This window comes from Leopardus geoffroyi, chromosome C2 (assembly GCF_018350155.1).
Source record: "Leopardus geoffroyi isolate Oge1 chromosome C2, O.geoffroyi_Oge1_pat1.0, whole genome shotgun sequence".
NCBI lineage: Eukaryota > Metazoa > Chordata > Mammalia > Carnivora > Felidae > Leopardus > Leopardus geoffroyi.
The window spans coordinates 154,666,055-154,687,956 of record NC_059333.1 but is presented as its reverse complement, the minus strand read 5'-3'; the positions used below and the strand labels follow the sequence as shown (position 1 = coordinate 154,687,956).

Sequence of the window (21,902 nt, the reverse complement as noted above, 5' to 3'; positions counted from 1 at the left end):
AGGTGGGCATTATTTTATTTCCTGCTTTTAAACTGGATACACGTTTATCCTGGAAAAATTTGAATTCATAAAATTCAAAGAAACCTGCATCACCCATATGGCCACCCTTCGGAGGCAACCAGTGTTAGCTGCCACACCATTTTCATACCTCCCATCTGCTCACTTCCGACCCCAGATGACCCACTAAAGACTAGATATCCTAAAGGAGACTATAGTTAATGGAAGCTGTGCAATTTGTGCTGAAAGAATATATGAAGGAAATCCTCTCTTCCCTTCTTCCCAGGATCTGAACAACCACTTCTTCCCCTGTGATGGACAATTTGATTAAGGAAGACTGTCCACGCTCCGAGCAAATCTGATGTGTTATTGGGGCAAGGGATTTTTCTATAGCCATTAGAGATAAGATTGACTGGTGATATGGAAACATGTGCTGTTCTGGGATCGCCAGAGTAAGATCTTTGGATAAGAGTTCCTTTGTTAGCTCCATGCCAAACTCAACAAAGTACCTACGGGAAAGAAATTAGTTGGCAAACCACTTGCTTATCAAATCTTTTCTTATTTTAGGGCTGTCACCCAGTGAGGGAAGATAGTGGGTGAAAAAGTACCATTTCCCATCACAGAAGGTTCTAAGGCACGGAAGGTTCTTTCTCAAGACTTTATTACTTCACGTTAGTAAAGAGCTCTTTTCCAAGCTCTCTTAAAACTTGAAACTAAAATGAGGTCAGGGACAACTTTCACCAACTTTTCCATTCCGGTAGCGTATAGGGCGTGGTGGGGGCTGTGACAACAGTGGAGTGTGCACATGCGTACAGAAATAGGTCTCTTTGATGCGTTCATCACTCAGCAGACGTTTATTGGCCATCATCTACATGTCAGGGGGTATTTTAATTGCTGTTTCTATGGTCACAGAAACAGTCTCTGCCCTGAAATGGCTTACGTTTTAGTAAGGGATACAGACAATAAATAATATCTCATATAATTCAAAGTGTCACTTAGCCTAATAAAGTAAAAAAAAGAAAAAGCAAAGCATTATATATACATGTAATGAGATGCTTCTACCTTACACAGGATAGTCTGGACTATCCTTAGAGATAGTCTCTCTAAGGAGGTGCCCTTGAGTAGAGATTTGAATAAAGCGAAGGAACGAGAGCATGCTGAGTGGGAAGAAAACAGACCAAACAGAAGAAAGCCTAAGTCCAAAGCCTTGGGAGGGAGAAGCGGGGGCTGGTGGTGAATTTGCTCGGCCTCCTTCAGCAATGGCGGGAAAGAGGTCCTTGTGGCTGGTGAGGGAGGGAATGGGGAGGTGGAAGGAAAGACCTTAAGATCACATAAGGAGAGCCCTAAATACCACGGAAAGACCACGCCATGATTGTACCATGTACCTCTCCCACTTCTGCGGCCCTGAAGTTCCCTCTTGAGACCGTCTCCGATGGTCTGGACCCTCGCTGTTCCACCCCACTCCAGGGCCTTGACTCTTTTTGCCAGCCGTACTGAACTATCTCGTGTACCCAGCTTCTCTGCTTCTCCCTTCCCCTCTGCACTTGGGACGCAATATCCTCAGCCTTGAACGCTTTTCTCCGATGACCCCTCTGAGGAAAAACACCTTTTGCATCAGGCTTTGCCTGGCTCCCACTTGTCTTTATGCCCCTTCTATTCCTAGCACATCTAATGGCTGCTTTGCAGTACTTTGCTCGTCTGCATTACTACTTCCCACATAAGAGAATGAACTTTGTGTAGTCACAGACTGGGTCTTTGTCTTCAGATTCCTGATGTTTGGCACAAGGCCCCATGCATGGGGGAAGAAAACAGTTAAAATAAATATTGAATAAATGAATGAGTTTGTGAGTGCCCAAATGAATGAAGATCGTCTGAATGAGTTTTGCATTTGTTTTACTTCAGGTCAATGATACAAAGAGTCACTGCTAAATGGACTTCTCTTTCATTCTCGTTCAGCCAAGCAGATGATTTTTTTCCTGAACTTTTTCCTTTTCTAATCGAAAACTACAAGTGAAGTGAATGTCAAGAATGTTCTATGCATGGAAAATATAATAACGACATAATACACCTGTCAAAAGGGTGTTTAAAATAAAATGCTAACAGACCCATATAACTGAAGAGGTTTTGTGGGAGTTGCTATTATAAAGTGGTTTTTAACACTCTGCACAGAAAATTGTCACCTACATGAAACTTTTAGAGCAACTATGATTTAGAGTTAGAAGCTGTACTTGATATTACCAGTAAAGCCGCTTCAAACATTTCATACGTCTGATGGTTGGTTTGCAAACCCACAGAATGGGCCAACTCGTGTGTTCAGGGAATGGAAGGCATTTCAGGGTAAACTTTTTCTTTAAACATCGCCCTTTATTAGGGTAAATGTCTAAACTTAACATAGCACATGAAGTATATGAAATTAATACGTGCCTGAGTATTATATGGGAATAATCAATGATATTCCATATCATTCAATGATCAAATTAAGTTAGAAGTATCATGCTCTCATGAAAGTTGAGGTATTAAAAATCAGAGGGGGGCAGGGAAAATGAATTAAAGATGTTCTTTTCTGCCCTGTTTATTCACGTCCAGCTTCTCTTTTCCTCGCTTTCTTCTTTGGTCACAATTGCTCTAGATTCCACAGAACCTCTTTTCCTGGTCTGAGCAGGGATAGGATTGTGAGGTCCCACCGGCAGGACCCGACAGAGAAAGTGTCTGTGCACCCGTGTGGTCAGAGCTAATCCAAGTGTGTCCGAGTGTGGACATCAAAAAGGGGGAGTCAAAAGAAGAGTTGATACTTGGGGTCCACAGCCAGGAGAAGTGGTGATGGAGAGAAGGGGAGGGCAGAGGAAGGAGGAGAAAACACAACCAACACTTCTTGTGTGTTTACCATGCTGTCAGGCACCGGCCTAAACCCTGAGCACAGAGTACACGACTAGCCCCAGCATCCTGGCACCTACCGGGAGCAGACTTGATTCTCTGTTGCAGTAATGACCTTGCACAGGTGGTTGGGTTCATAGGAGAGCCTATTGGTGGTAACGTGGATCGTCATTTATTTTCCATAACTTTATATCCTCTTGATGCTCTTCCTGCCATGAGCACTTCTCTTGGGTTTTCAGTCCATTAGTCTTATTGTGGACCTCTGAACCACAGTCATTAAGCATCCGATTTTCTCTAAATAGAATTGACCGAAAATACTCTCCGTGCTCCAAATGTCCAAGGACATCTTGCAGATCTTCAGCCAGTCTCTCTACTTAATTGCATGCGGTGATCAGCATTTGGAGGCCTCGCCATTCCCAGACGTAGCAGAGCCAGTCTCCTCGTCTTCCAGTGAACTTCACAAGATGTTAATTATAAACTCTGTGGAGATATTCTGCATATATTTATTAATCTCACTCCTCTTAGATGCAGGCTGATTCTAAGATTTGTGTCCAGGTCTCCATGGTATTGGTGAGAACACCTAGTGCGGTGGTTGGCACATGGGAGGGGCCCATCACATGTTCAGTCTGTTGAAGTGAACTCAGTGGTTGGGTAAATTAGGGCAACGGAATAGCTAAGAAAACATCATTTGGTGAAAATACTTTGGACTGTTCCAAAAATATCTCTAGCATTAGTTTCAACCCTGGAGTCTGTAGGTTCATGAGTTGTTTTCAAAATAGTGAAGACCATAAGAAAATAATATACACATATATATATTAAATATATAAAAATATATTTTTTATATATATATATATAGTTGAGCAAAACATACACATATATGAAAAGACACAATGGTTTAAATTTCAATATTGTGTGTAGCACCAAGTGGAAACCACAAAGATATTCATTAATGCATCCTGGTAAAAGAAATTGTGGTACCTCAACAAAATCACATTAAATACTGTGTGTGTGTGTGTGTGTGTGTGTGTGTGTGTGTGTGTTGACAAGAGAACTACGAGATGCAGAAAAGTGTGTGTGTATTATCATTCTCCTCGGACTTCGTGGAAGAATTGACACTGCACTAGAAACCAGGAGAAGATTAGGGTGACAGCTAGAGTTAACATTAGGGTTCCGGGCAAGAGCCTGAAAGTCAAGCATACAAGGAAGATTAGATTTTCACTGCATATTGTTTCCATTATTGGAATCTTTACTAGATGCTTATATTAGCCTTTTAAAAAGCTCCAGCTGAGTTAAACAAAAGCCAGAACTATTAAAACTACAGAGAAATCTGAGGCAACAAGGTTTAATATTCAAATAAAACCAGAGGCAATTTCAGAAGGCCTCCCAAAGCATTCTTTCTCTGGGATATGACATTATGATACAAGGGATCAAAGTCAATATCCTTGAGCAGCTAGATCTTTTTGTAATGGCTTTCCTGTTGTTTTTGTCTCACGGGATTGTGAAGTGTCCCTTCAGATATTTTGCCCAATTTTCTAATTGGGTAGTTTGTTTTCTTATTATGGAGTTATAAGACTTCTTTCCATAATCTTGATACAACTCATTTCTCAGATATGTGACTTGCAAATACTTTTTTCAGCCTGTATTTTGGTTTTTCATTCCAAGAGTAATCTTTGAAAAGTTTTTAATTTTGAAAAGTGTAACTTTTCATCTTTTTATAGATCATGTCTTCGATGTTGTATGTAAAAATTTATTGCCAAACCCAAGGTCACACAGATCGTCTGTTTTTTTCTGAAAGTTTTATAATTTTATGTTTTATATTGATATCTATTATCCATTCATAGTTCATCTTTGTATGAGATATAAAGTGTCAAAGTTTGCTTTTTGGCAGAAGGATATCCAATGATATCAGCACTATTTTTTCTAAAAATTATTCTTTCTCCATTAAATTGCCTTTGACCCCATATCAAAATAATCAGTTGTAGGTACAACGTGTGGGTACATTTCTCTGCTTTCCCTTCTGTTCCCTGTGTCTACCCTTTCCCAATACCACACTATTGTAGTTACCGCTGCAGATAGTAAGTCTTGAAATCAGGAATTTGAGTCCACCAACACTGCTTTTTTTCCCCATCAGAATGGTTTTAATGATTCTAGATCCCTTGCTCTGCCATCTAACTTTTAGCTCAGCTTGTCACAAAAAGCATACTACAACTCTGAGATTTTGTTGAGTCTATAGATCAAAATAGAACCGGCATCTTAAGAATCTTGGATATTCAATTCAGGATCATGATACATTCTCTTTATTTAGTTAGATATTTGATTCCTTTTCATAACTGTTTTGTAGTTTTTAGCTTACAGACTCTGCACATGCGTTGATATATTTGTACCTAAGTACTTCATTGTTTTGCTCCTACTGTGATTAATACTATTTTTGTTTCCAATTTCAAGTCCCAACTGCATATTGCTGGCATACAAGACAACTGATTTTTATGTAATAACCTGATACTCTATACCCATGTTAATCTCACATATTAGTTCCGGGAGCATTTTTGTAGACTCTCTGGGATTTTCTACACAGACATTCAGGTTGTTACTAAGTACAGAAGTTGTTATTTCTTACCTTTCTACTCTGTATTTCTCGTTCTTTCCTTGTCGTACTGGTTAGGTCTTCCTGTTTGATATTGAATAGGAATGGCATGAGAAGACATCCTGACCCGATTTCTGATCCTTGAGAAAAGATCATTATGCATAATTGTCAGTAAGTAGGAAGTAAGATCTAAATTTTTTTTGTGTATGCTCTTCAGTAGCTTAGGGATGTTACCTTCTATTCTTGTGTTATTGAGAGTGTTTGTTCTGTTTTGTTTAGCCATGAGTGGATGTTGAATTTGAATTTTTTTTTTTACATAACTATTGACGTGAGTATATGATTTGCTTATTTAGTTTGTTATTACTGTGAATTTCAACGATTGATTTTTGAATGTTGAATCAATCTTGCATTCCTGGGATGAACCCCACTTGGTTGTGACAATTATGTTTATATATTGTTGGATTTGATGTGCTGACATTTTGTCAAGAATTTCTGTGTCTACATTCATGAGGAATATTGAATTATAGTTTCCTTGTAATGTCTTTGCCTGGTTTTAGTTTTATGGGTTTTTTTCAATTGAAAAAATCTTATTTTTTATTTATTTTTTATTTTAACGTTTATTTATTTTTGAGACAGAGAGAGACAGAGCATGAACGGGGGGAGGGCCAGAGAGAGAGGGAGACACAGAATCGGAAGCAGGTTCCAGGCTCTGAGCCATCAGCCCAGAGCCCGACGCGGGGCTCAAACTCACGGATGGTGAGATGGTGACCTGAGCTGAAGTCGGACACTTGACCGACTGAGCCACCCAGGCACCCCTGAAAAAAAATTTTTTTTTAATGTTTATTTATTTTTGAGACATAGAGAGAAACAGAGCATGAGTAGAGGAGGGGCAGACAGAGAGGGAGACACAGAATCTAAAGGAGGCTCCAGGCCCTGAGCTGTCAGCACAGAGCCCAATGCAGGGCTCGAACTCACAAACCATGAGATCATGCCCTGAGCCAAAATCAGCTTAATCAACTGAGCCACCCAGGTGCCCCTAGTTGTATGTTAATGCTGGGCTTGTATAATGAGTTTGGAACTGTTCCCTCTTCTATTTTATGGAAGAAATTTAGTGGAAATCTTATTATTTGCTGTTTAAATATTTTGTATAATTCACCAGTGACACGGTCTGGATCTGACAGTCTTTTCTCTTAGTTTTGAACAAGAAATTTTTTAAGTTTGTTTATTTTTTTAAGAGAGAGCACAAGCAGGGGAGGGACAGAAAGAGAAAGAGAGAGAGAGAGAGAGAGAGAGAGAGAATATCCTAAGCAGACTCTGCATTGTCAGCACGGGGCCCAACTCGGGCTCAATCCCACGAACCATGAGATCCTGACCTGAGTTGGAATCTTCACCAACTGCTCCAGAAATTAAATTTTTAATAGATATAGGTTATTTAGATTATTTTTTCCTTCTTGAGTGGAATTAGTAGTTTGTATCTTTCAAAGAACTGGTACACGTCCTCTAAATTGTGAGATTCATGGGCATAAGATTTTTCTTAGTATTCTCTTATTCTTTTCATGTCTTTGGGATTAATAGTGATGTCTGTACTCCTTTAATCAATAACTTGTTTTTTTCCTCTTTTCTTTTTGATCAGCCACACTAAAGATTTATCAAGTTTATTGATCGTTTCAGGGGTCCAGCTTTTGGCTTAATTGATGGCCCCTATTGCTTTTGTTTTACTTTCATTTTTTTCCCTTTCTGCTTTGTGTTTAACATGTTCATCTTTCTCTAGTTTCCTAAGGTGGAAGCTTGGTCTACTGGTTTTAGATCTCTTTTGTTTTCTAATATAAACATTTAATGCTATAAATTTTCCCTCTCTGCCCTGCTTTAGTGGTTTCTCACAAATTTTGATATACTATGTCTCATTTAAAAACTTGCCTTGTGATTTCTTTTTGGGTTTTTAGAATTCTGTCTTTAATGTCGGAATAATTAGGGATGTTTCTAGATATCTCTTGTTAGTGATTTTTGGCTCAATTTTGTTATGGTCCAAGGAAAAATATAAAATTGTTTCATAAATGCACATATTTAATTTGTTAAGTCTTATTTTATGACTCAGGATATAGTCCGGCTCAGTGTCTGTTTCATTTACACTTGAGAAGAATGTGTATTCTGCTATATTTTGGTGGAGTGCTCTATAAATAGCAATTAGGTCAAGTTGATTGACAGCTCCGGGTATCTATATCCTCACTGATTTTCCTGCTTATTTACTGTATCAATTCCTGAGAGAAAAAAGTGTTAAAGTCTCCAACTATAGTTGACAATTTTTCTATTTCCCCCTTAAGACCTATCAGGTTTTGTGTCGTATGTTTCAAAGCTCTGTTGATTAAGTGCATAGAAGGAATATGTACTTTTGAAGAGTCAGAAGTTTATATTTTCAGTTAAAATGTCAAAGATTTTTGACCTAGTTATTTGATTTTATATTAATTTTCTCCCTTTTCACTGAAAATTATGTTTTCTAAAACACATTAAGAACATTAAAGTTACAGTTCCCTTGTCAGTGAGAGTGTCGTTTCATATATTTAAAGGGCCATCTTAAATTATTTTTCTATGAACTGCTTATTCATGTATTTTGCCCATTTTTCTGTTTTCCTTAAAATTTTTTAGTTCCTTATATGTTAGAGATTTCTGATCTTTTTTTTCTGTTACATAGTTGTGTACCGATTGTCCCCATATTTTAATTTTGGGGCTTTGTCGATGCTTTGTAAGTTACAAATGCTTTATCATGTAATTGAAACTCCAATCTTTTCTTTTATTGCTTCTGAACTTTGAATCATAGAGAAATTTTCTACCCCTTCGTTTTATAATGAAATCCATCCGTTCTTTTATAGTACCTGTATAGCCTTTTAAAGAAACATTTAGATCTTGAGGCACTTGGGTGGTTCCGTTGGTTAAGTGACTGACTTCAGCTCAGGTCATGATCTCCTGGTTCCTGAGTTAAAGCCCCACATCAGGCTCTGCACTGACAGCACTACGGATCCTCTCTCCCTCCCTCTCTCTCTCAAAAAATAAATAAGCATTTAGTAAAAACAGAACATTCAAATCTCTCACCTATTTGGCATTTGTTTTGTGTATGGTGTGTTATACAAAAACTTAATCTTTTTTCAAATGGCTATCCAATTTTCCAAGACAACTTACAAAAAATTTCATCCATTCCCTGCTAATTTGAGATATCATCTTGGTCCTATATTAAGATTCCACTGTCATGTGTTAAGATTCCCTGGTATATATTTTAGAGCTTTGCCTTTGGTTCAGTTAACCTGTAGGTCCATTCCTGAGCCAATGTTACCGTGTTTCATTATAGCGGAGTTATAACTTGGCAAGGCTGCTTCCCAAATTGCTCTGCTCTTTCAGGATTTTTCTCACTATTCTTGGCTTCAGGAATGGTATTGTCTTCAGTCTAGACCCCAATACAATGTATGTACTGTACTGGGGTAACATCGAACTTATAGATTTACTTAGGGAGAACTGACATCTCTACGATATTCCCTGGTCTCCCTTACCATGAACATAACTCCTTTTCTCCTTGTTTGAAATCCTTACAATGGATAATTATTTGAAAGGTTTTCTCAGATAGATTTCAAATATTTGAAGCACCTGTCTGCGTTTGTTTGTTGTTTGTGTTGGGTGGGGGGAACATTCAGGTAAGTCTGGCCTCGTGAAATCTGTGTGCGAAGGTGATTCTCTCTCCTGCTCTCTCACCATGGAAGCCTCCCCACCGTGACTCTAAGACCACCACGTCCTTCCTAGAAGTCTGGAATCTCCCTCTCACACACTAATGACACTCTGGATTGTGCACTGTTCACAGACTCCATGGAATAGATGGGAGCCTTTCTTGAGTAGTACGTGTTAGGAGCTGGCTGAGCCAGTAAGAAATCTGGGAGGGAGAAGACCGACAGGTCCACTTCATAAGGTGAGTTCAAGAAGCTGTAAGCTGGCTTGCAGAGCTCTGAGAATGTCAGCAGCCCTGTTCTTCCCTGAACTTCCCGCATTCCTTTCTCGCCTTGTAGACGGCATCTCTCCTGGACGTACATTCTGTCAGCAGAACGTCCTGACATATGTTTCCCTTAAGTTCACAGGCAGCGTTCAGGAAAACTACCATTTGGAATTGCAACGGTGAAAGTTGAAGTGGGTGGGGTGCACAGGGGTGGGGACGACGACAATTATGAACTGAAGACAAGGAACAATGGTTCGATGCCGTGAAAGGTGCTTTTAAGTGTATTTAGTGAGATTCCTGTGAAAGCTACCTTAGCAATTCATTCAAAATAAAACAGCCATTAGGTGGAAATTGTGATGCAGAAGGAAAGAACAGAATGATCCTTTTGTTACAAACATCGGGAGCTAATGAGTCAAGATTCAATCAGGGTTCCCTGAAAGAGATGTTAAGTATGGGAATTAATGGGCCTTTTGAAAATATTTCTGAATATTAAAAAAACCGTTAAAATGATCTGAAAAAAGCCTATGCTTTCTTCCTGCATACTTCTTTTCCCTCCGTCTTGTACTAAGAAGCCTCCCTAGAAGTTCAATACCTGTCTCGATTAACCTTACTTCTAGTGGACACCGAGCCCTCAATTATTCGTAGTAGAGCAGAAATAAATGGTCACCGGGATTAATAATGCAAGCTGTCATGTTCTATCCTCTATGTCGGGCAGTGACGGAAGATGCTCTCTCCCAATATTTTTCAATAAACTCTCATACCGGTACAGAATAACGTCCGTATGTTTTCAGATTTGTCCCTGTTGATCACGTCTTGGCTCTTCTAATAATGGGTTGAGACGAGTGAGAATGATGTGGATTTGGGAGCCAGACCTGGGTGTGAATTCCAGGTTTAATCTGTTTTGGTTGAGACATCGGGCAAGTATTTAACCTTTCTGGGTAATGGGGAAAAGAACTATCTTCCATATTGTAGTGAATACTAAAAGAGATAATATGTATCCGAAGGGGATACCTTCATGCCCAGTAGACAGTAGATGTTCTGATGAGCGGCTGTTTACTCCCTGTACCACATTTCTCCTACTTTTTGTCTGTTTCTACTCTCCCTCCCTCTAGAGAAGTGCGAGTCCATATAAGAAGTTCATAAACACTTGAATAAATAGACGGATACTGATGTGGTCTCTGGACTAGTTCAGGTTTAGCTACTCCCCAGACTTGACGGCCAAGGCTCACCGGCTGAATTCCACAATGACAAGAACTCCAGCTGTGTCTTCAGGCCCACGTCTCACAAGGACGGTGAACAGCTCACAGCCTCTGAGGCGGATGGATGCTGTTGCCGGCACACTGAGGAGAGAATGACCTCCTTGGGGGGTCTCCTCGCCAAGCTCACGCGGACACTGCCCGGATTTCCCATTGTTCACCCATCGTCTAAGCCCAGGCTCTTCCGTGTGGCTTACTATCTCCGTGTCGTGCGCTTGGCAGTGAGAGGAAAGAACCAATTATTGAACACACACTCATCTGGGGCATCATATGCGATACGTGTATTTTCTTACTGATTTCATAAACTGTATGATGTGGGCACTGTAATTCTTTCCCATATTTTAGGTGGGAAAATTGGAACACCACGACTATTTTTTAAATCAGATGGAAGGTACACAGCACTTTCCAATTCCAGTGCATGGAACCATTTTACTGCATACTCTAGTTTCTAGGGGCTCACTAAGAAGGCCTTGCACTGACCGAAGAACCACAAAGGGATACCACAGGAGCAAGGATGATGCTTCACTTTGTCCTCTAGCTGGGATACTGTGATATAGCCTTACGACAGAAAGTCTTGAGCCTACCTTTTAATGATCCGGAGTCATTAGCCTACCTTTTAATGATCCATAAGGTCTCTGAAGATGAACATTATAACAATGCCTTAGTTTTGTCCTCTGCTGCCTTCTTCCCATTACTGAAAAGACTCCAAATCTCAGAATCCTGGGTCTAGCTGTTCTTAAGACCTCTATAACCAGAGGAAGTCCTTCTATTTCTTAGGAGGTTGGGTCCTGCAGGTTTCAACGACATTGGACAATATGATCACCTCGATGCTTTTCAATTCCAAATAGATTTTAATTCTGTAACTCCAAATAAACATCATTTTTTAAATCTTTTTCCTTGGCCTCAGGTTTAAACCTCTTATTCATGTTTAAGACTCTCTTTGAAATCTTCAACAAATTATATATATATATATACATATATATATATACATATATATATATATACATATATAATCAAATTATATATATATCAAATTATATATTTGACATATCAAATTATATATATAATTTGGTATGTACTCAGGAACAAATAACCAGTGTTAAGCATACCATAATAATAAATATGTGGGAGAAATACAGTGTTTTATTGACTCAGATCCCACCTACCCAAGAAGCAAATAAATACAACAGTTGAAAGTCCACACAGCATGGAGAAAATCGTGTATGACAATACTTCAGGCATGGGGAGGGGAGAGGTGTATATAAGGGGTCTGAATTTCTACTTAAGTTCCAACCTTGTATTCAAAGTCTAGTAGGCTACGGGATCAATCCTGCCAAGTCCAGTAATCTGTACCATTTTTGAAAATGTGGGGGTGGGAGAGGATTTTAAATTAGGTAATAGTGACATTTTGTAAGTGATCTAACATTTCCTGGAGAAGTACCACATTGTTGGCTCTGTCCACAGTTGTTTGATTTCAAACTCCCAGTCCAATGTACAGAGGAGGTCATTAACTATCTTCAATATAGGAACACAGTTACTGAGCCTCAGCAGCCTAGACTTTGCTATTCATTCCGTAAGTAGTAAGTCGCACACTTAGACTTTGAAACGGATTCCGTCTAGATCCGGAGACGAAGCTCTACCTGTAACAAAACGATGATGGTTTTGATAGCAGACTACACAAGGTGATCACAATATCTTTCCTAAAGTGTCACTGGATCAACGCTGTGACCTAAACTTTCCCAGTTCTCAATCTGCAGGACCACACCTAATTTTATCATAGTTGATAACGAAAGTGGGAAATTGATTACCACTTTGAAGCGGCTTACGCAACTTACCAAAGATGGATTTAATTTAATGTAGAGAAAATATTTAAGAGCTGTAGGTTGGTAAAAATGGGTGATCCCCTTGGTGTCAGAAGACCTTAGCTGGCCCAATGAATCCGATGCCCCTGGGAGTTGCTAAAACAGGCTTTTTTGTGGCTGCTTTGGTTTGGTGCTAAGACTTCTGGGCCTTCCCTTCCAAATCTCCAAGGTGAGTCTTCTGAGCAAAGGCAAAGGAATAGTCTTTTTATAGTTTGGAAAGTACAGGAATATAGCACAACCAACACGAAGAAGGAATGGAGACGGGAACTCCATTTAAGCGGTCTACCCTCCAGTCGTTACTTTAAAATAGAATTGGGTAAATGCTGACCATATGGGTTTTCAGGTTATGGACGTTGGTTTTAGAGTAGAGAAAAGAAAGTTGGTACGCATTTGTTGATTTCCCCTTGCGTCCCAGGCATTGTGCAGACATATCTTTGAGGCATCTTCATTTTACACACGAGGAGAACTTGAGTGCCGAGCTCTGTAGCCACTTTCTCAAGGTGAAGTTCAAACGTGAATCTCGGCGTGTCTGACCTGATGACCCTTAAGCACTTTGGAGAGCCGCGTTACACGAACTCCTTTTTCCTTTCTCTTCTCTTCTTCCTCCTCCCTATCACTGAAATAACTCTGGCCAATTTATCATCACCATGTTTATAAGATTGTGTTTGGTGTTCACCCTAGTAAATCCCACCCATGCCCCGACTCAAGGCCTCTCTCACCTCTGCCTCCTTTCTTTTGCCTTTCTGGTCCCACAACAGAGCTCAGTCACACACGGGGCATGAGCCACTCTGCTGGGGGGTTGGGTTTCTTTCACTATCAAATCACAGGTGTTTGCTGGAGAGTACTGAGCAAGGTGGGCGTCGTGTAATTTTCACGACCATCTTCCAATCCCGATCATCCCGTCACAGCAACATTTTCTGGCAGGGCATCTGTCCATCTTTTAAGTTTAAAAGCTGCAATATCGGGTGACTTCAAAGAACCAGATCTGAGAACGAGTGCCAGAAGAGGAGGCACAGAGATGGGAATAACGACGATGATTACCCCACCTCCAAAATAATAGATCTCTCATGCTATCTCTAGCACCACTTGTGTCGGAGGTAAGGAAGGTTTCCCCGACAAAATGACAGTGCCTGCTTTCCATGAGAGAGGGGCTGGGACCTGGCGGGATTGCTGCTTCCTTACCTGCAGCCGACATCCTCAGTTGTAGCAAACGTTCTAGAATCTGTCGTTATTTTCAAATACCAACAGAGGGCACGGCCGCTTCCGTGGAGCTATGAATAATTCATTGAATGTTTCAGGTAGAAAAGTCACTAAAAATAGCACCAAAGTTGAATGCCCTGACCTTAAAACAAAATCTTTGCTATTGCTGAAGACTGTTATTTTTTGAGACATGACACCGGGCAAACTAATTTCCCAAAGATTTTATTTTAACTTCCTTCACAGCAGAAGCCCAAGTTCTTTCCGAAAGACTGCACACATGCTGAAATCACCCTTATAACATTGCTCTAGTTCTTAAAATCTGAGTACAGATGAGATCTTTCCTTTCACACTCTTACCCAGATGCCTTCACGTGACTGGCACGGTTGAACAGCGAACCAGAGTACGAGAGACCGAAAATAGACTGAAAATCCTTGGGCAGAAACGGGGATCTTAGGTAATAGCTCTTTTTTTTTTTTTTTATGTTTTACAACTTGTATTTTATTGAGATATAATTTACACGTAGCATCATAGAAGTTCAAGGTGTATGGGGCTTGTCGGTTTCATAGGCTGCATAGGCTGCTATATCGTAACATGATTACCACCCTGGCCTTAGCTAACATCTCTAGCATGTCACTTAATTACCTTTTGTGGGTGTGTGCTGAGAACAATTAAGATCTGGTCTCTTAGCAACTTGGAAGTTTAGAACACAGTATTGTTGTCTGTAATTGCTACACTGCCCACTGCACCCCACCACTTACCTATTTACTGGCTGCAAGCTTGTACCCTTAAACCATACCCCCCGCCTCCGCCCCCGTGCTCCCCGCTCCTGGAGACTCTGGTAACCGCCCTTCCACCCTTTGTTTTTATGAATTCAGCTTTCTCTCCACTGTGAAAGCGGATATTCTCTACTGTTAGGGAGCAAACTCCTAAATTTTGTAATGACAGACTAGGTTTTTAACTTACTAGCTATATATCCTTGGGCAAATCAGTCAGCCTCTCTGTCCTCTGTTTTCTCATCTGTAAAGCAGGGATATTAACACCTGCCTACAAGAACATTGTACAGATCAGTTAAGAAAAATAAGTGAGAACCTTTGTAAACCGCAAATCAGCACAGGAATTTAAATACTGTCATTGATTCAAATGGAAAAAGGAAGTGAAATCATCGCAAAGGAAATCTGGATCATAAGCCCCACTCCCGTCTTAAGAGTATATTTTCAAACTATTTTATTCACACAAGATATGAATAACTTACTGTAAATTATTCAGAATCGTATGGAGGAAAATGAGAACATTTTCTTTTTTTTTTTAATTAAAAAAAAATTTTTTTTTTGAGAGAGAGAGAGAGAGGGAGAGAGAGAGAATCCAAAGCAGGCTCCAAGCTGTCAGCACAGAGCCTGATGTGGGGCTTGAACTCAGAAACAGCGAGGTCATGACCTGAGCCAAAGTCCAACAACCTAACCTAACGAGCCACTCAGGTGCCCCTAGAACGTTTTCTTTAACGAATCGGTTTAGATTCCCCCCCTCTTTGTAATCACTATGAATAGTTGGAAATATAGTTTCCTCCTACCTCTTGACACAAACTGTCCTTGTTACATCGGGGGCAGACTTGGAAAAGTGTTGGCGTTTCACCTCTGTGTGACCCACGTGTATCATGTTTCCTGCTTGAAATGTGGTTCACATTTTAGAACTGAAGAAATAGAAATCTCTTTCTGGATGGAGGTGATGACAAAGTGAATCATGAACATCCCTCCCACCCCAAAAGCTTTGTTGCTTAAAGTCTTTTCTTTTTTTCTTTTCTCAGTGAAAAGACAATTATTCCATTATCCATGATTCATCAAGTTTTAGGCTGTTATTCATATAAAAGTTTGAGAATCAAGCTGACAGGAAAATAGGGCCAAATCATTGATGCGAAGCTTGAAAACGATGCATAATTTGCTCCGCGGTTTTCAGTGGACTAGAAAGCCAAAACGATCACTTTAACTCTATTGAATATACAAAGTTTTGTCAAACTTTTTTGAGATGTTTTTGAATTTTACATTTTTGATGTTGCCTTTCTTAATAAGACTGCCTTTCTCTTACATTTTGATGTTGCCTTGCAGTACTGTGATTGAAAATAGCCACCAGTTTATTTGGGATTGCATTAAATTTATGTCAGCTCTCAATTGAAAGTTTCCATTTATAAATCCTGAAAAAAACTTTATATTAATCATTAAAACAGATTAAAGAATGTTTTAAGACTTCATATGGTCCCAGTGATGGCTTTACGCCAAAACTAATTTTCATTTTCCTATTGTCTTTGGAAGGGAGAGATTTGCATCTATGACCTTCAAGGTTTGTGTTCTTTTTACTCCTAAAAATAACTTTTTTTTTCCTAAAAACGATTTTGAGAAGCTAGGCACCTCTTTATATATTTAGAGTTGACACAGAAAACTTTATTGTAAATGTAACGAGTTGTAAAGCATGTAATTACCACAGATACTGACGTTTGAAAATAACACTCTTTACGCGTATCTAATAAAATCTAAACACTTGAGAAATGTGATACCCACGTTCATCCATTTAAACAAACAGCCAAAGTCTTACCGATCAAATCTTTTACGTAATCCCTTAAACTTTTTAAATTTATGTTTTGTGTAGCTCTGGAAAGATGAAGCGGCCCAGGGAGGTTAAGTGACTTGCCCAAGGTTACACAGCACATATATGAGAGCTCTGGATAGGAACCCAGAGTCACTGCCTCAGAGTCTGTTATTTACAGTTATCATTAGCCCTTTTCTACTTACAGTTTGAATTTAGACAAAGCGTAAACTATGCTTGTATGATCTGGTTACAACTTGTGCCCGGTGTGAACTTCTTCCATCTGCGAACGCACACGTTTTAATGCTGTCGCTAGAAGACCAGGGCACTGGATGGCCGGTCAGTTCCATGCCCAGGAAATGTGTGCTTTTAGAAAGGAAAGAGAACATATTTCTCCGTCTTTATATTTAGCGAAACGTTATGAGCCATTTTTGTGTTTATTACTTCGTAATCTCTCTGATGTAGGAATAGAGAAAACCTACTTTCAGTAACTCAAATAAGAGAAAAATAAGGGGCTCCTGGGTGGCTCAGTTGGTTAAGTGTCGGGTTCTTGACCTCGACTCGGGTCATGATCACGTGGTTTGTGGGTCCAAGGCCCTCATTGTGGGTTCAAGGCCTTCATCCAGCTCCGTGCTGGCAGCGTGGGATTCTCTCTCTCCTGTCTTCTTTTGCCCCACTCGCTTGCTTTCTCAAAATAAATAAATAAACTTTCAAAACCAAAAGAAAAGAATTTTTGGGGATACCATGGCTGCCAATTATCTTTATGTTTAAAAACAGGGAGACTGATCGCCCTGGGAAGGAGAACCAGCATGAGAGCTCTTGTGAGGGGAGCTTGCGCTTGGATAAACCCTTTTGTGTAGGGTCCACTCTTCCAACAGCAGGGTGGAGCCACCAGTTTGACTCCTACTTTTGAAAGACCTGAAGGATTATGCGCTAACCAACAAAGGGCTACAAAGACCCGGAGGAGAGTACTGATCATTACCAAATGTTTTCCATTGAGTAGAAGATCAATGGGTTTTGAAAATATTTTCTGAATGATTTCTGCCTCTTGAATTCCTGAACTTACTACTCCAGACATTATAAAACGGATGTATTTACTGGGGACCTGGCGAGAAGGTAAAAAAAAAAATTCCCTGAACTTTGGGCTGAAAATGTCCATTAATGTTTGTTACCAATCACTAATAATCAACGGTCATTAATTACCAAGAGTGAGGCTAGAACAACACAGGTTATGAATGTCCAACGCGGGACGAGCCACCGTAGAGAGTTACTTCTGATGATAGCTCTTTTTTTCTTTTTTGGACACCTCTTTTTCCTTGGCTTTTTCTCCTCTGCCTCCTTTGTCATATTCCTCCCTTCTTCCTGCTCCCCCCATTTCCCTTTCTCCTTTATCTTTGCTCTTTATCATCCCCTTACCACATTATTTCACTTCCTTTTCCTTTTCCCTATGTATAAACCTGCTAAGCGTGCCCATTGCCCCTAGTGGGTAAGTCTGATTAAGGGCTAAGAAGTCTTGCTGTGCCTTAAGAGTAATCAAGAATGGGGCTTCTGGGTGGCTCAGTCGGTTGAGCGTCCAATTCTTCATTTCGGCTCAGGTCATGATCCCAGGCTTGTGGGACCACACCCCACGTCGGGCTCCATGCTGAGTCTGCTTAAGATTCTCTCTCTCTCTCTCTCTCTCTTTTTCTTCTGCCCTTCTCCCCCATTTACACACTCTTTCTCTCTCTCTCTCTCTCTCAAAAAAAAGTAATCAAAATTAAATAGAATGCTGAGCATTATTCCAGAAGAATTAATATCACAATAACATCTGTCAATTTCTGTACGTCACTCACAGAACCTGTCCCCCAGTGTGGAGGACTTAAAGAATTCGTGAGGAGGCACCAAGATTTATTATTCAGTGTATCAAACATTGTGCCATGCACTTAAGACACATAATAGGGGCGCCTGGGTGGCGCAGTCGGTTAAGCGGCCGACTTCAGCCAGGTCACGATCTCGCGGTCCGTGAGTTCGAGCCCCGCATCGGGCTCTGTGCTGACGGCTCGGAGCCTGGAGCCTGCTTCGGATTCTGTGTCTCCCTCTCTCTCTCTGCCCCTCCCCCATTCGTGCTCTCTCTCTCTCTCTCTCTCTCTCTCTCTCAAAAATAAATAAATGTTGGGGCGCCTGGGTGGCGCAGTTGGTTAAGCGTCCAACTTCAGCCAGGTCACAATCTCGCGGTCTGTGAGTTCGTGCCCCGCGTCGGGCTCTGGGCTGATGGCTCAGAGCCTGGAGCCTGTTTCCGATTCTGTGTCTCCCTCTCTCTCTGCCCCTCCCCCGTTCATGCTCTGTCTCTCTCTGTCCCAAAAATAAATAAACATCGAAAAAAAAAAAAAAAGACACATAATAGATCTAGATGCCATAATTCCTACATGGAATTATGAACTGGATAAAGAAACAGAAGCTTCGAGAACTGTTTAAGGCCATGGACCAGGGATGACCCAGGCCTGCCTAGTTCCAAGCCTGTGCAAAGCTGTTTCCCTCACCCCTTAACTCACTGCCTCTAGGCCCGTGGTCATCACAAGTAAATTCTGACTGAACTAGATTACATACCTCAGGTTGGTATTCCATGCAGGGACTATTTCCAGAAAACTTGAGCTATTACTCAGGCTGAACTGTGGCAAGATTCTAGTCTTCCAAAGGGTAGGCTTCACCATTTCCTTTTGGTTTCAGAATATATTCTTTTCACTAGAGTCTGAAGGCTCAAACTGTGCCTTTTTCTTGTAGGCATGTGTATATGGAATAGAAGCTGTTTATGGGAGTGCAAATGAACCCTCATTTAAATTCTTCTTTTTTCTTTCTGAGAGGGAGAGAGAGAGAGAGAGAGACAGAGATGGAGAGAGAGAGAGCTTATGCAAGCCAGGGAGAGGCAGAGGGAAGGAGAGAGAGAAGCTTAAGCAGGCTCCGCACTGAGAGTGGACATGGGGCTCAATCTCAAGGCCATGAGATCACGATCTGAGCCGAAATTAAGAGTTGGACACTTAATTGACTGAGCCACCCCAGGCACCCCGAACCCTCATTTAAATGGAAGACTTTTTCTTTTTACATTTATTTCTTTTTGAGAGACAGAGAGAGACAGCATGATCAGGGGAGGGGCAGAGAGGGAGGGAGACACAGAATCTGAAGCAGGCTCAAGGCTCCGAGCTGTCAGCCCAGAGCCCGACGCGGGGCTCGAACCCACGACCCATGAGATCATGACCTGCGCTGAAGTCGGACGCTTAACCGACTGAGCCACCCAGGCGCCCCGACTTTTTCTCTTTTTAACTTGCCATGATACTCTGCTATAAACTACAAAGGTGACAATTAAGAACATACACACTCATAACGTGAAATGTCAGAAATGACAAACGTTTAGAGCTTTGCAGATTTTTTTCAGCTGTTTTGGAAAGGTAAAACTATGTCTTTCTCTCCCACATATGACCATACGTCTATCACTGTGGTATAAAAGCTATTATATTCAAATTGCCCTTTTGTTTATTCATTCCATCCTGGCAACAAATATCTAGAAAAGAGCTATAGGCAAATGTGTAAATGATTGATACTGAATTTGCTATCCAAAGCACAAATCAAATTATCTCCAAAGCTACTCCAATCCCTTTCCCACCTCAAACACAGATAATAAATTAAATTGTCAGAAACACTCTATGGCTTAAACATTTGTTTTGAAGATTAAAGATAGGACTCGGCGCTATTGTTAGTGAAAAAATCATACGAATTCTGTTCTTTGGGGGATGGTGGCAATATGGGTCTACAGAAACGGGAAAGACAGTTTAGAAATTTTCACTCGTATCGGTGTGTCTTGAATAGAGCAAAATCATTTTTCTGTAATCTGAGAATCAGGCTCTGGTGCTGGATTCATGATCTGTCTCTGCTACTGCTCTGTGGGTTTGGGGAAATTCATACCCCATTTTCTCACTTCTATAATGGGGATGGTAATGGTGCCTGAATAACAAAATTGTTGCTAATATTAAATGTGATTATGCATGTAAATATCCTCACCCTTATTACACCTGACATGTAGTGCGGCAAGGAGTCAATAATGGTTTGGATTTTAGTTATTACGTAGGAGAGGGGTGGCAGGCTAGGAAAGATTTGGAAACGCCTTCCATAGTGGTTATAGTCAAGTAAGTTTGCAAAATACACAGGAGCATGTTGAAGGCTCTGAAAAGTCCTGCACAAAAGAATGCTCCCAAGTTTTAGTTAACGCGACGTTTTCCCATGTGTTTACCAAGGACAGCTCCTTGCACACGGTGCCCCAAAACTGTGATGTGAATATTCTATAGAAATTAAAACAGTGTTAGTACCCCAATACAAGCCCTTCCTTGCTGGTGATTCATCTTTCACCAATTGGTTGGTTTAGTGGGTGATGTTGAATTTTAAAATAAGGTATATGGTTTTTTTTAATAACAAAGGAGTTTGTAGTTATTACTGAAATTTTAGAAAGTTGGGAATATAAAAATAACAGTTAATTGTTTTAAGGCTTATCTCCGCCCCCCACCCACCAAAAAAAAAGTGTTAACATGAGGTGGGTTACCTTCTTTATTTTTCCTACCACTTAATTTTTTATTAGTATGTTTACGTATACTCATTCTGTAATATAAAATCTTGTATCTTTCCACTTAGCATTTTAACCAGTTAATATAAACTCTTTATAGACATTGTTTGTAAAATATGACCTTGTTTTCAGTTGGGGTGCCATACCATAATTTACCTAATCATTAATTTGGGGTAATGCCCTTATGCTTTTACCTAATTATGATTCTTATAAACTAGTATTAAAGTCTCCTAAAATTATGGATTAAGATGTCTAAACTTTCAGGGATGCCTGGGTGGCTCAGCTGGTTAAACGTCCAACTTGGGCTCAGCTCATGATCTTGCAGTTGGTGGGTTCAAGCCCCGCATCAGGCTGTGTACTGACAGTGTGGAGCCTGCTTGGGATTCTCTGTCTCCCGCTCTCTCGGTCCCCATCCTGCCCTCTCTCAAAATAAATAAAATAACTTTTAAAAAGTACAAACTTTCAGATATGAAATAAATAACTCAAGGAAATAAAAAGGTAAACCAAAGTTCACTAACATTCTAACATTCAAAAAAAGTTTTCATTTTTAAAATTTATTTTAAATTTCTTTTTAGTATTTATTTATTTGGAGGAAGAGAGAGAGCAGGGGAGGGGCCGAGAGAGAGGGAGACCCAGAATCTGAAGGACGCTCCGGGCTCCGAGCTGTCAGCACAGAGCCTGACGCTGGGCTTGAACTCGTGAACTGTGAGATCATGACCTGAGCCAAAGTCAGTGGCTTAACTGACTGAGCCACACAGGCACCCCTCATTTTGTAAATTTATTTTACAGAGAGAGAGAGAGAGTCCGTGAGTGGGGGAGAGGGGCAGAGGGAAAGAGAAAGAGAGAAGAGAGAGAGAGGAGAGAGAGAGAGAGGAGAGAGAGAGAGAGGACAGAGAGAGAGAGAATCTTAAGTAGGTTCCATGTTCAGCACAGAGCCAGACATGGAGCTCCATCCAATGACCCGGGACCAGGACCTGAGCCAAAATCAAGAGTC

General features: G+C 40.5%; 1 long non-coding RNA gene across 2 annotated transcripts in view; it reads right to left on the bottom strand.

Annotated features, from left to right (window-relative positions):
• The window catches only part of LOC123575838, a 116,922-nt gene that overhangs the window by 1,842 nt on the left and 93,178 nt on the right, over positions 1-21,902 (bottom strand). For both annotated transcript variants that reach the window (XR_006701028.1, XR_006701029.1), the window contains 5 exons: positions 16,527-16,686; positions 11,298-11,472; positions 10,658-10,898; positions 5,489-5,595; positions 2,952-3,351 (listed from right to left, as the gene is read on the bottom strand). This is a non-coding gene — a long non-coding RNA (uncharacterized LOC123575838). The remainder of the gene's footprint in view (positions 1-2,951; positions 3,352-5,488; positions 5,596-10,657; positions 10,899-11,297; positions 11,473-16,526; positions 16,687-21,902) is intronic.